Genomic DNA, 9,446 nt, shown 5'->3' with positions numbered 1-9,446 from the left:
TCTGTCACTATGATTGATTAAATAATTAATATTTTAGCGTTATGGATCAACAGTTACTACTAGTAATTCCATCAGTGAGCCACAGTTGAGAACATATTACACTTCCTCGCCAGTCTTTGATGGTAAACATAATTTACTTTTATATAATAGTCACCATGTATCAGCTTAAAATTTATATTTAAAAATAGTTAACCATTTTTACTTACTATTATTATTAGGAGTTACTATGTCTAGTATAATGGAAACATTGAACAATCTGGCTAGAGATCAAATTGACACAAGAAAGAATTTTATATAAAATAGAACTGCTTGAAATGAACTCTCAAACAGGAAGACAAAATTTGTCAGAACCTATATATCTGGATTCAAGTTTCTGTGACCATTTCCCTATGCAAAATGCTGATATGTTTTTAAAAGTTAAACAATTAATTACAAATGATAAATCATTTAAAGATAAACTAGTATGAACATTTATATATTATATACTTTAAGTATAGATCTAAGTTTTCCTTACATAATCCATAATGTTAACTTATTTGTGTAGGAGTATTTTATAAAGAACATTGGAGGGTGTAATTTGAAAAATTATGTAAAAAGAATATTAGAAAAACTGTTTACTGATAATTATGCAACTCAATGTACAATGACTGGAAGAGGCAAAGATGTTTTAACTAAAATTGGCGATTCTGAGGTTCTCAAAACCATAAAAAGTAAAAAAATCTATTCAACTAAGAGATGGTATATTGGTATGTAATTATTGAATTTTAAAATTTTATTTTATTAACAGAAGTAACTAAAGAAGTCATCTGCGCTATGATGAAAAGATATGTAGTATCAGATTCAGAGGTTGAAACAATAGTGGCAGATTGGTTTAGATACTCAAACACAAGACTTTTGAGATCATCAAAATCTACAAAATAGGGTTAATAACTAAAGCTACCCGTAAATTTATTTTAAATTGTTTTTCTTTTAACCATATTATTATAAAATGTCCAGTGTTAGTACACAATTTATATACACCCGTGGTATTGGGTAATAAATAGTATCTTTTATATATCAATAAAATAATATTATGTATGATCATTTATATTACGCAGATTTTTGATATTTCTTAATAAAGTCAACAGTATTATAATTAATGTGCTTAACTTATTTTAGACAACTGCTCGAAAGAAGAAAAGTTTGGGAGATATTACATCTAGGCATTTTAAAAAAATTCTCAATTTGGAAAAGAAGAAAACTCCTAAAATACAATTACAGTTCAATTGTACTGCAAATCTACCGAATACGCAAATTAATGAAGAAATTAATCATACTGTAATAGATACTCAATTACCAACATTTCCCGATATTCTTTTATGTGAAGTGCAATGTAGCTCAAATGCATATTTTTCAACCTCAAATAGTAATTTAAATCTAAACATATCTGATGATATTCAATTACCACACTTAAAACAAAAATCCAGCATTGATATAAAAGATAAACTGCGACACTGGGTTATAAAACATAAAATATCTCATAACGCTACTAACTCTATTCTTGGTATTTTAAAATGTGAAGGCCTAAATGTTCCAGTAGACGTGCGTACTTTAATGAAAACACCTACAATACCACAAGAAATAGTTATAATGGGTCATGGTTCATATATTCATTGTGGTATAAAAAATATGTTAGTTCCAGTACTGAAAAAATATTTTAATAATATGATTGATTGTGAAAGATATTTAAAGTTAGGTATTAATGTAGATGGTCTTCCAATTTCAAATAGTTCTAAAAGTCAACTTTGGCTTATTTTAATATCAGTTATTAATTGTCAATCAATAAATAAATATGTGCTTCCAGTAGGGATTTTTCATGGAACAACAATACCAACATCCGTCCATGAATTCTTTCAACCATTTGTAGACGATCTCTGTGAAATATTACAAAATGGTTTGTTTGTGAAAAATAGGTTATTTAAATTTAAAGTAGGACACATAATCTGTGATACTCCTGCCAAAAATTTTTTGTTGAATGTACGAGCACATAATGCTTATTTTGGGTATTCGTCTTGTACTCAAGAAGGTGAATACATTCAACATAGAATGACTTTTCCTGAAATTGACGCTCCTCTCAGAACAAATGACTCATTTCGCAATAAAGTTCATGAGGAATACCATAAGGGTGACAGTCCTCTTGAATTCTTACCTATAGATATTATTAATGATGTATGCCTTGATTATATGTACCTTTTATGTATAGGAATAACAAAACGTCTAATTACTTTATGGGTTAAAGGAAAAAAGAATGTTAGACTTACTGAAGAACATATGGTAAATATATCGAAAAACATTCTAGCTCTTAAACCCTATGTACCATCAGAATTTAGCCGCAAACCACGGGTATTAGAAGACATAGACTACTGGAAAGCTACTGAGTTAAGGTTTTTTTTACTTTACTCTGGTCAAGTACTCTTAAAAGGAAAATTAAAAAAATCTTTCTATACACATTTCATGTTATTAATGTCTGATGTTAAACTGTTAATAAGTAATGTTACATAACAAACTCACAACGAATTAGCTGAAACACTTTTTAAAAAATGTGTTACTCAATATTCAATTTTATATGGAGATCACTTAATTTCGTATAACGTACACAGTTTATTGCATCTCCCCATGTTTGTTAAAACTCATGGTTCACTTGATAACTTCAGTTGTTTTAAGTAAGAAAATTATTTACAGGAAATTAAATTCTCAATTAAATCTGCGAAATATTGTCTCCAAGAAGCTTTTAATAGGATTAGTGAAAAATAAAAATTGTTTTTGGTAGATCCATTAGAATTGCAGTATTCTGTATTATTTCAAAAAGAAATAGTAAATCGTACCCCTTCAATACATTTCAATCTAATGGATAAGCTTTACAAAATAATTGTTTTAAATGATTTAGGCATGAAAATAAGTATTATAAAAGAATGTGATAAATATGTAACGTTAAAAAATAACTATATCGTCAAAGTGAAACATATAGTGCAACCAGACCTTAATAAATCCAATATCAAATTAATTGTGCAAAGATTTTTAAATTGTAGTTCATTTTATATGACCCCTCTCATTGATTCTTCAGTTTTGGGTTCATTTATAATAGATTTAACAATTTCAGAATGTTTTTCAGTGCATCTTAATGAAATAAAAAATAAATGTTTAATGATTCTTGTTAGTACAGTTAAAGCAGTTATTATGGAACTTACACATTCTCTTTTTGAAAATAACCACAATGAATAACTTTAAACAAGTTTTTTTTTTGTAATTTGAGTGTTTTTATTTTTATTTATTATATAATCCAAATTAATATTTAAATTAGGTAGGTATACTGCCTTCAATGGAAATAAAATAAGTTTATATATGGTTTATTAATGTATTTGTTCATATTTAATTGAAAATGATTGTGATTTGATCAATAATATTAAAATGTATTTAATTATATTATAATACATAATAGTGTATTTATTTATTTACATTTCAAACAATTTAAAAATTTGTATGAAAAGTGTTCATAGTTTTAAAAATTGGTTTTAATATTAAAATATTATTATTATGTCTTGTGTTTATTTGTAACTTTATAATTAATAATAAAAATGATATAACTAGGTATAGTATACAATTGAAGAACAATTCTAATTTAATTAAAACACAATTTAGAAGTATAGTCATATAGATGAATTTTAAAATGTTGTATACATTTATTTTTATTATATTGTATTTATTATAAGTTTCCCTTCATATAAATATTATGAAAAATTTGATTTATATGATGTATAAAATATATATTTATTATTATATCGATTTTATAAAAGATTTTATATGTATTAATATTCTTATTGTTATTTATAAGTCTTACCTATATAGCTTATGTATGCAAATAAACAACAAAATATGTTAATTTTCTAAGTTTTTAGTATTTTATTCAGTACCTATTTATGTATTTATCTTTATAGGCGCAATTGGACCGACCTTCAATTTGTGTTGGGGGGGGGGGGGGGGGGGGGGTCTTTGCACCTATCCTATTGGATTTATACAGGACTATTTTTGTGGGTAAAGTAAAAATATTATGTTGTTTCCATATAATAATATTAATATGATATCTTACTCTTTATTCTATAATATAACTTTCTTACAACAACACTGACGGACTCGAAACAGTCTTAATCTTTTTGTAAAAACTCGAATACACTAGGTATTAAATACAACAATTATACGGTTCTTGGTAACGGTTAGGTGTAGGCTAGTAGGTGTAGGGCGTAGGACAGTAAGGTAGTAAAAATAAGAACTTCAGACACGCTGTGGTTCGAATCCTAGTCGGTGGGTATTCTTTTTTGCGTTTTAAAATAATCGGTCTCATGTTTTATGGCAAATGAAAACATCTATGTAACATCTGATAAATGTTACAAGTTGATTTGAAACATTTATGCAACGTAATATTACACAGTGGGGTAATGTGTCAACATAACATAATATGTATGTGATTTTTGATATTATATACACATTACATGAAAACAATAGATTTGCATCGCAGTGAAATAATGCATCTATGTATAGTAAACATTATCTGTAATATTGCATGGTTGTTGAGTATGTAATATTCAATCAACAATTTACTTAAACATCTCCATTGCATTCAATGAAATATAAAACGAATGTATTTTTAAAATGTTAATAGGATAATTCTATCTAACGGATAAGCAATATTTTCTGAATGACAGCAGTTATGAGCCTTAGCAATCGCATACACATTACAATTCCGTGATTTCAACTTGAAATTTGATGTTCCATGTTACCATGAAACATCGCTTGAATATCTATGGAATATGACTTTGCACACTGGGTGGTATTTTTGATTTCGTTTTCAGTTTTGATATCGATTTCGGGTTTTCACGGTTTCAACTATTATTCAAAATCAGTATCTAATATCGGTTTCAAGCCCAGGTTTAATATACCTACAGATTTTGATATTTATTTATTATATGTTATATTATTATCAAATATAAAAAGATACCTAGACCTAGTGGTCCATATAGTATTGTATGCAACTATGCAAACAAAACAGTTTTAAATATGAGCATTTTAATTTGTCTTTATGAATATTGGACCATTAAAAGTTGTGCACCTGCTGAAATTTAATGGAATTACGCCAATGGTCATTAAGAAAGAAACATTTTATTGAAAGCCTGGTTCCCCAAAACATACAAAACACAAAGAGCACTTTATAAGTTTCTGGAATTTGTTAATCTTCAAACCCACATAAAGTCACTCATCTGAGCACCAATGAACTACTCAATAAAGGATATTATTCAGTCCTATTATATCTGAATAAGTAGTTATTAGTTGCTGTAACTGTTTAAATTAGTTTATATTTTATTCAGTTTGTTAACTTTTATATCTATCTATTTTGTTTTAAATTAATTAAATATGGATCACAAAGGTTTTGTATATAAAAATAATGGAGGCATCCATAAAAATAAGAGTGTTTGGTAAGTTTAAATAAAATATAAACTAAATCATCATAAAATTGTATTCTATTGTTATGATTTTATATTTTAATATTAAACAGATATTTGATCTGCAAAACCAAATATTGCAAAGGCTCTGCTAAAATGTTTGCGAATGGGACAATTGTTGAGTTTATATCATCATTATTTATATCATCCCAAAGATTATTTGAGCAAAGAAGATTGTTCTTTTTTATCTGGAAAAGTTGTAATATGATATAATAATAATTATTATATCATATTACAACTTTATTATTTGACATACATAAGTCGGTGGTGGTAAATCTTTAGTTAGCAGTATTAGACAAAAACTAGTTAACAATATATACCTACTGTCAGTGGTGTATATACAAATTATTTTCACTATGGGCAAATTTTGTCAATTTATTCAAGCTAGCAAGACTAACATAGCCATAATACTATAAATATATTTTAGGGAGCTGGGTGGTTATAATTATGACATAAAATACAAATAAAAATTGTGCATTTAATTTTATAAATTTGTAAAATTAATTTTTTAATTCTTTCTAAAAAAATATTGACAATTTCATGACAAGTACATGAATTACTTTAATCGAACCTGCAATTTCATTATGGGCTCTGGCCTGTAATTATATTTTAATATGTACATAATAGGTATTGATATAATTTCTTGTTAAACATATTTAATGTTTTATGCTTTATTTATTTGTTTTAGTCATACTAATAAAAAATATTACAATAATAAAATTATGCCTAGGTACCTATTTATAATATTAGGACAAATGTGTTGTATTTATTTGCACCCCTCATATAAAGAAAATACATCAAATAAACAAATTAAAATATTGTTCTAAAAGTGTAAAATGAAATTAATTAAGATTAAACTTTTCAAATGATATTACATATTTAAAATATATTTTATTAGAAATGTAGCTGCTGCAACCATATACCCATGGCCAGTGGCTGAAATCTCGATGAGAAAAGCTAGGAGAACAACTATGCCAGTTTTACCATCATCATTGAGTGAATTGGCAAACTTCCTAGATTTCAATGTCCAACGTTATACATGTTGTCAACAGCCCTTCTTCTAAGATAAGGTTACAGATACACACGGGAAATGTTCAATAATTTTTGCATGTAGTGAACTTATTAGGAAAATTGTTATGCTTGGGAGTGATGAGTTGCATGCTGACGCAACTTTTAAAGTTGTGCCTTAAACTCCACCAAGCCGTCAACTTTTTATCATGCATTTAATATACCAAAACCACGTGAGTTTTGTTAATTAAAACTAACCATTTTTAAGTAGGTATGCATTAATCATTTCTAATATTTTATAAGTCCATACCGATTGTTTATGCATTGATGGAATCGAAGACTGAAGAGGCATGTACTCTATTATTAAGCAAGTGCAAAGAATTATTTCCATTTATATTTCCAGCGAATATAATGACTGATTTTGAATATGGGTTGCTGAATGCTTTTAAATCTGTTTATCCAAATGCAGATCAGCATTCTTGTTTTTTCCATTATGTACAGGTATTTTAATGATAATTTAAACATGTATCCATTATTTATTTATTTATTTATTTATTAATAAATAACCGGCAGTGTCCTTTGAATACAATTAGGTAATACACTTTAGATTTAAGAGGACGCTACACCCTCATGCGGTGTCTTCGTCTTACAAACGTGAAACATGGCAAATTGTACGTTTTGAATAATGCATTTAACTCGGTATGATTAACATTGGAATGAATTAAACTATTATCAAATTAAGAAATATTATCTACTGTACCTTATAGAGATGTTTTATATTTTAATTTTAAAGCAAGTTATGAGTGTCTTAAAATTCACAAACAATTTACAATTTTAAAATGTTCAAAACTTGCTTTAAAATTAAAAAAAAAAACCTATGAGGTTCACTAGATAATTTTCTTACTTCTAAATTTGATAATAGGTCAATTCACTCTTATATTAATCTTATATTAACTGAGTTCAATAGATTATTCAGAATGTACAACTTGGTATGTTCTGCATTTGTAAAACAGAGACAACGTTAATGGATGTAGCATCTTTTTAAGTAAATAATAGTAAAATGTACATTGTAATACAAATAATAATAATGCTAAAAAGAAGATACATAATTTACAAAGTAGTTAAACACTAAACACTAAGGGTAATTAGACTAAAAAGGAGGGATCATCATTGGTGATAGATATTCATACAAGTCTTAACGGTTCATTTTTCATATAATTGCATATACCTATATAATTATATATTGCTTGTGTTATAATTATTATTTGAATTAAGTTACAAAGTTACAATAAAACATTATCCATTTGTGACATGCAATATTTTTACAATACAATTTAAATAAAAATTGTTTTAATACATATTAATAGTTACAATTTTTTTTCTATATTTACTACTGGCATTTAATGGATTAATGGGAAAAAAAAATTGAATAATTAATTAATAAATAATACATTGCCAAAGTTTAAACTACTTAACTAGATTATTTTTATTTGTTTGTATGGTAAATCTTAAACAGTATTGTTTATTCTCATTTGTTATTTCAGGCACTAGTAAAAAATATCAGAACAAGAGGATTAACGCGGTTTGTTAAATCCAATTTAAATGCGCAATTTTGTGTGCAGATGTTTTGTGCATTGGCATTATTACCTAAAAATAAAATTGATGAAGGGTATACAGTAATTCGCCAGTATGCCAGGGATAACATATTCATGGATATGGCACCATTTTTTAGTAATTTTTCAAGGTGCGCCACTTATGTGTATAACAGTATGTTAATAAATAAATTAAATTGATGTTGTTATGTTTCAGGTATTGGTTAAATAATCAAAATGGAGATGAGTATTTGTTGTCAGTACATGGAATAGCAAGGCGTACCAATAATAATATTGAATCGTTTCATGGACGACTAAAAGAAAAATTTCAAGTGATGCATCCAAACCTTTGGACATTTTTGAGTAAGCATGACTAAATTCCAATTTTTAGTTATGAAGTTTTTTTAAAATAATATAATTAACTATATGAAATGTATAGAATTTAATTAGTGAGACCTGAGTTATATTAGTATTAAAAATATATGTATACCTCTATTAGTTGTTTTATTTGTCTATTTTAACATTAAAATATTTATTACTTTGTAAGTAAGGATCTAAGGGCCGATTTCACCAACACAGTTAATCACGGTTAAAGTTAACCGGAGTTTTAATCGGCCGAATTTGGCTGGTTAAATATCTGTTATCAGCCGATTAAGCGTTAACCGTGATTAACTGTATAGGCACAAATAGTAGTGACGTCAAATTGTCTATTGATAAGACCGACGGTTCAAAACCATAGATAATATAAGAATGGATAGGACATGCCTATACCAGTTCCATATGAGGCCGTGTGCTTTTTTGGGGAAGAGAGAAAGTAAAGAGAGAAAGACAATATGAGGCTTTTTGAGGTTATGTGCAAAACTGTTTTATTAAATAATAATGAATAAATATGATAGTCAGTTATATTTAGATATTTGTCAGTTTGTATTTTGATTGTTTTGCCACCTGTTCCTGGAAAATGGAAATTGGAAAATAATATTTTAACAAAATAAAATTATGTTATTTAATATTCATTATTATTTATCAATTATCACATCCTTATTCGCCCCATATAACCTTAAAATAGTATCACTAAATTTTCATGTGATAAGTTCTTATGTCCTATCCATTCTTATATTATCTATGTTCAAAACAAGCTGTTATCACGGTTCATTCCATAAGAAATACATGGGTCGAAAAACATGTTTGAAAAAAATTGGTTTTAAGTGCATTTGTATTTTTTTCTTAAATTTCTAACTATTAAAAACATGTTCTTTACAAGTTTATACATATATACCGACCAAAAATATGAAGCTAAACGCTTTTTTCGTCA

Source organism: Acyrthosiphon pisum, chromosome A1, assembly GCF_005508785.2.
Source record: "Acyrthosiphon pisum isolate AL4f chromosome A1, pea_aphid_22Mar2018_4r6ur, whole genome shotgun sequence".
Classification (NCBI taxonomy): domain Eukaryota; kingdom Metazoa; phylum Arthropoda; class Insecta; order Hemiptera; family Aphididae; genus Acyrthosiphon; species Acyrthosiphon pisum.
This window is presented reverse-complemented; position numbering follows the sequence as displayed.